The sequence below is a fragment of the Phodopus roborovskii genome, unplaced genomic scaffold, assembly GCF_943737965.1.
Source record: "Phodopus roborovskii unplaced genomic scaffold, PHOROB, whole genome shotgun sequence".
Lineage (NCBI taxonomy): Eukaryota > Metazoa > Chordata > Mammalia > Rodentia > Cricetidae > Phodopus > Phodopus roborovskii.
Window position 1 is genome coordinate 12,292,751 of NW_026126410.1, and position 6,812 is coordinate 12,299,562.

General features: G+C 39.1%; 1 pseudogene; it reads left to right on the forward strand.

Moving 5' to 3' along the window:
* Positions 1 to 2,248, forward strand: part of LOC127220747 (glyceraldehyde-3-phosphate dehydrogenase-like) — a 181,895-nt pseudogene extending 179,647 nt beyond the window's left edge.
* Positions 2,249 to 6,812: the final 4,564 nt, after the last annotated feature.

A 6,812-nucleotide genomic window follows, 5' to 3' on the forward strand; every position in this document is an offset into this window, starting at 1 on the left:
CTTACTAACCTATGCTTACTATGCTTACTAAATCTACATTTTCTAAGATCTTGAGAGCAGTATCTGTTCCTGCTTGGATCCTCTAACTGAAATCAAGCATAAGCCAGAAACCAGAATTTCAAGGTAAGAATATAAAGGTGCATTGCTCATGCATTGTTAGAACACAGAGATGATTTATTTACTGGGAGGATGAGCAAATGTATGTTTATCTTATATCCTGAAGCTGTCAGAAGTATTAGCAGACAGTTATGACATTGTACTTGTGATTTGAGTAACAGAAGTGATAAAGAGTATTTGGTTATGTTACCTTTTTACCAGAGGTAGACTATAAGAATACTATAAATCCATTTATATACCTTCACAATCAATGGCTTAATTAATTAAACTCAGAATAAAACTGTAGTTCAAATATGTGATGAAATATTTGAAGCAACAATTTGGTTAGGGGTAAGGACCAAGTCTAGAACATGATATTTCAAAGGAAAATAAAGTTTTTAAGATGCTTCATTGAAAAATGCCTATTGTTCTAAATTAAATGTTTTGCTGACTCTGGGTTAAAAAAAAATATGGAAGAGCCAAATCAATGCACATATTTGCTGCACTAAGGTGAACTCAGTAGGATTTTAAACTCACATGAAGTTAGGAAGTAAAAGATCTGGCAGAGGGTTATGGGAGGAATTTGAAGAGAAGATAGGGTATCATTTGAACAAAGTACATTATGTTTATGTGTGACATTCTCAAACAATAAGTAAAAAATGCTCAATGATATGTAAACACACATTGATCCTCCAAATTTCTCTTAAATTCTGTGAGTAGCAGAGACAACCATACTATTTCCATATAGCCTTAATGATTCATCATTATTATCATGTTTTTAGGCATAACAATCTTGGAATTGTCACAGCTGAATTTTTTCTCTATCCTTACAGTTCAATTCAGATACATATAGAATCTGATTACAGAAAGGTCTCCTTGAAAAGGATATAAGGTCTGTAAGTTCGAATTTTGAGAGTATAGCTGTCACTATTCAGTTGCATATTATGCAATGTGTATAGAAGTGAAATTTAAGACTGAAAACAAGTTCATAGGTAATGGTGCATTTACCTAAGACACATAATTTACTGTGTGGTGCACAATCTTTCAGGAGTGGTGTTAAAATCTGCCAGTTTTGCTAGTTAATCTTAGATGTAATGATGAGTATATTAGACATGGTCTTTGCTCCTCCCTGGTCTAGAGGTAGCCGCATCTTTTCGTTCAGTGCCAGCCTCGTTTCTAAGACACAAAGGTGAAGGTCGGAGTGAACGGATTTGGCCGTATTGGACGCCTGGTTACCAGGGCTGCCATCAATTCTGGCAAAGTCGGCATTGTTGCCATCAATGACCCCTTCATTGACCTCAACTACATGGTCTATATGTTCCAGTATGACTCTATCCACAAGGTCAAGGGCACAGTCAACGCTGTGAATAGGAAGCTTGTCATCAACGGGAAGGCTATCACCATTTTCCAGGAGCGAGGTCCTACCAACATCAAATGGGGTGATGATGGCGCCAAGTATGTTGTGGAGTCTACTGGCATCTTCATTGCCATAGAGAAGGCTGGTGCCCACTGAAAGGGTGGGGGCCAACAGAGTTATCATCTCCGCCCCTCCTGCTGATGCACCCATGTTTGTGATGGGTGTGAACCATATGAAATATGACAACTCCCTCAAGATTGTCAGCAACGCTTCCTGCACTACCAACTGCTTAGGCCCCCTGGCCAAGGTCATCTGTGACAACGTTGGCATTGTGGAAGGACTCATGACCACAGACTGTGGATGGCTCCTCCAGGAAGCTGTGGCATGATGGGCGTGGGGCTTCCAGAACATCATCCCTGAATCCACTGGTGCTGCCAAGGCTGTGGGCAAGGTCATCTCAGAGCTGAACGGGAAGCTCACTGGCATGGCCTTCCGTGTTCCTACCCCCAATGTGTCCGTCGTGGATCTGGCATGCCGCCTGGAGAAAGCTGCCAAGTATGACAACATCAAGAAGGTGGTGGAGCAGGCATCCGAGGGCCCACTGAAGGGCATCCTGGGCTACACCGAGACCAGGTTGTCTCCTGCGACTTCAACAGTAACTCCCACTCTTCCACCTTTGATGCTGGGGCTGGCATCGCTTTCAGTGACAACATCTTAAAGCTCATTTCCTGGTATGACAATGAATTCGGCTATAGCAACAGGGTGGTGGAGGTCTACATGGCCTCCAAGGAGTAAGAGTCCATCCTGGACCATCCACCCCCAGCAAGGACATGAGCAAGAGAGAGGCCCTGGCTGCTGAGCAGTCCCTGTCCAACAACCCCTGACACTGATCTCCCTCACAGTTTCCATCCCAGACCCACAGAATTAAGGGGATTAGGGAGCTCTACTCTCTTGAATACCATCAATAAAGTTCACTGCACCTGTCAAAAAAAAAAAAAAAAAAAAAAAAAAAAAAAAGAAAAGAAAAGAGAAAACCAAACGTTCTCGTGTGTTTTATAGAGTAATATATGGGGACTGGCAGGGATGAAATACTGAATTGGGTGTGTTAGTTTATGCTTGCTCATGCAACACCTATGTGTATTTTCAAAATTTTCTCAGATGTTTAATAAGATAGAAGAGAGAACTTAGGGAACTTTGGGGAGGTCTGTGAGATTAAAGAGACAGAAAATGATTTATTCATACGACCAAGTTTTCCAATTTCAGAGGAAATCAATGATATCAGAATGATGGAGAGCAGGGGAACAGGGCCAAATCAAAGCCCTAACAATTATTCTGTCTCCAACAGAGTAGTAAACCTAACCTAATTATTCATCTCTACAACAATTAGAAGAGGAAGTGCCATCATTAGAGATGTGAAAGGTGAATAGACATTGATTTGTGTTATATCCCCATTAAAAGTTCCTGCTTGCCAAAAAGTAAGTGAGTCATTGATAAATTTATAGAATTGTAATTATCAGGCTACAGCAACTGTAACTTTATTCCTAAAATAATAAGGATGTTAAGTGTTTACTAAAGTCCTTCTTATTCTCATCCCCCAGTTCCAGCAAGGAGAATCTAATCTAAGAAAGTGTCAGATATGTGTCCTACAGCAAACACGTCATGCCCTTTTGATTCAGGGTAACAACCACCCTGAAACCAAAACTGATCAGGTGATTTCCTTTTCCTCTCTGAATAACATTTGCTCACTCTGGCCTGATTGGGTTCTTATGATGGGGGCCAATTCCCTTGCTTTATCCAACTGTAAATAAGCTTTGTGTTGTGTAGTGAGGTAGTCCTTCTGTAGCACTGACCACGCCCATTGGGGGGTTGGAGCGATGGGCGGAGGTGACCTGAGGAAGGAGGTCGGAGGGGGCCAGGAAGGCGCTCTCTTTCTGGCGTGACTCAGACAGGAGAGGATCGGGTTGAATTTCCTGGTGTTCATCTGTCTAGGTTGTAAGTTATTTCTCCCTGAATAAACATCTATTCGGCCTATTTGTTTATCCTGATCCTTATTTACCGCAATAGTGTTGTTGCTGTCTGGTCTACTTGTTCATTTGTTTGTTTGTTTGTTTGTTTGTTTTTTTTTTTGATTGTGTAAAGCTGCAATGTAGCAGAGGGAATCTTCATACTCACTATTCGACTCAGGCTGGATTGGCATCTGGGATCCCTGCCTTCATCTCCCAAATGTCAGGATGATAAGTGAGATCCACCATGTTCTCCTTTGAATTGGATTTATTTGTTCTTTATCAGATGATCTTCATTTATTTTTTTCTTAGTTTTCTTTTTATTTTTCCTGAACAATCCATCAAAAGAATTTTCATGCATAATTTTGAAAGCACTAGCCTTTGAGGAGAGAAATACCCACAGAGGATACATGCCTTACTGTTTCTGGCTTAGAAAGTCAATTACAGACTGAAAATCAGCAAAAAGTCTGTACTCTGCCTCCCCCCCCCCCACTGAGTTCCTTAGCAACAGCTTTTAGCTTCATTCCTAGTTTTTGTTTTACTTTTCCATTTATTGTGTGTCAGACTCTTTCTTTTCACCTTCATTCTTTCATGTGCTTCCATGTTGTACACTACTGTGTGTAAAACATATTCACCATACAAAGAATCACAGTCAAAAGGGGCTTAAAGTATGTGATTTTAAGAAGATGCTGCTGAACCAATGAGTCTAAGTCCACTGACTAAAAAATAATGACTTGCAGAATCATTGTTCAGAACTCTAGATGAGTAACCTACTGGGTCCTCCTTTATATAATACACTTGAGGATTAAAAAAAAACGCCCAAATATAAGGGAAGTTGTTCCAAAAGTTCTGATTCTTATAAAACAAACAAAAGCAACAACAAACAAAGCATCCCTGTTTGGTCCTCATTCAATAATAAAGCTGAAGAAAAGGCACAACTATACTTTTTACATTAATTACACCCTGACACATGGGCATGTCTCCTCTCTTCCTGTGTACAATCATGCAAAATACATGACAACTATTCAATGAAAGCACAGGCTTTTATTGTTCTTTAGTTTTGTTTTCCTACATTAAATCTTGCTGCAGATGATCCTGCTTGGACACCCCTTGTGGAAAAAAGTAAGAAGAAACAGCACCAAGGACACATACACAGAGTCAGTGAGTAGCAGAGCATGACTGCATACAGGTTTATTAAGGAAGTTAGGTCTGCCTTTATATGCTCTCCCAAAGTCCCATTGGCTCAGGTGCTGACTCATCTATATTGTTCTTTTCTCACTGATGTCTCTGGTCAGGTGTCTCTGGGCACAGAGGCAGGCTTGGCTCTGGGAGGAAGTGCCTGCCATGCATGCTCATGCTGGCTGGCATCAGCATCTGGGCAGGGTCACTTTGGCTTGGATATGCTGGCGGGCAGTTTTTTCTACAAAACCTGGGGTCAGAAAATATTATCTTAGTAGAGGTCGAGAAGCATAGTAATGCCCCTGTGAAATGTTCCTGCATCCTCACCCAGTTGTCTTTTTACATGTTAGGTAACAAAACAAAGTATAATTAACCTTACAGAAGAAATTCAACTTTCTTTCAGTTTACCTTGAACTGGAGTGGAAACTAAGTTCTTTTGATAGGTTTAAGAGATTTATAAGGGTGAGAGAAACAGAAGAAATTAGCAAATAGAACAATGACCAGAGATGAAGCTAGTGATTTGAAGATAGGGAGGCTCACTGATTGAGAAATACTAATAACCTGTAGGAGCTTAAAATGGTGCCTATTAATTTCTTAACTTGATCTTAACTCAACAAACTCAATTTACTGACCTATAGACCCTAAAGTATATATAAAGTTGTCATGTACTAATTAATTTCATTGTTTGCTACAGCAGAGAAGCAAACAATTTCAAAGGGGAGTATTTCCTTTATTTTTCAGATGAATTATTAGTGTAGGGGATACTACTTGTTGCTCTTGCAAAGTACCTAGGTTCAATTCCTAGCACCTACATGGGCAATCACATTTGAAACTCCAATAGTAGTGAATCTGATGCCTTTTTCCAATTTCCAACCTTCATTAATACTATATACCGACACACACATACACACACACACACACACACACACACACACACACATCACAACCACATGATGACTGTGTACATGTGCACAACACTCATACACATAAAATAATAAAATTTTAAATCTAAAAATAGAAAAATAATTAGTTTCTAGTTTACTAATATTGAGATGAATATTACCAAAGCTTTATTCAGATTGTCTCAAGATCAAGGTCAAAAGTCATAGAGTAAGAGGTACCCTTGAAGGCCTCATCCCCACGGCTTCGTGATACAGTCCACTAGAATATGTAACACTCCCATCTTTCATGGCATTAAACACAAAATAATACTGGGTGTGCACAAACACAGGCAACACAGATGTGGGAATCAGTTTGCCATGAACCCCAGAAACATCAAAAAAATTAAGTTATTTCACTGTAGTTCTGTATACACAAAACAACATTTATTATTCTAGAAGGATTAAGAGACAGTTTATTCTGATACTATTTTGGTGATGAAGATTAGGAACCATAGATTTAGTTACCCCAAATTCCATGTTATAATGTGAAAACAGTTTCACCATTTTAGAACACAAAGACAGTCATAAATCAAGTTTAAAATATGTTGGTGGGGGCATGCTGCTTGATTACATTCTTTTGTATTAGAATAATCTAGTGGTATGATATTAGATTCCAAAAGATTTCTACTAGTCACAAGATGTGAGTTCAGACATAGCAAGATATAGTTGTTCCAGAGGACTAGAAATAGCCCAAAACATGGTAATTAGACTTTAGATCTTCACCATTCCAATTTCTCCACAGTGCAGAAATTATATTCATTCACTCAGACTATGCAGACAAAACCTCTTTTCTAGAATTTCACATTACCAGACACAAACACCCCTTTGTCATAAACTCTTATTGTTTTCTTGCTTCTCTGGGATGAATCTTGTTCTGCGTTTTTGAGTATGCTTTTAACCACAGGAGAATCAACATTCTTTTGTCTATATTTTAAATAAGGAACTTATACTTGATCCTCACTATCAGTTTTGTGATGGTATTCATAAAGTAACAGATGAACTGTCAAAATGAGTCACTGTTAAATGTAGGAAGGATATGCAAAGTGCTCTATCTAGTAAATGAAGCAAGAAATCATGAGGCAGGGGAGTTTTAGGATTCTGACTGTTGAACTCTTAAATTGTACATAAGAAATCTAGAGCAATAAGGTTTCCTAAGAAGTGGGTGTGCTGGCTAAAATACATAATTTCAGTTAGTTCAATTAGTATTAATATCTCGTGAAGAAGGACCTTCAGATA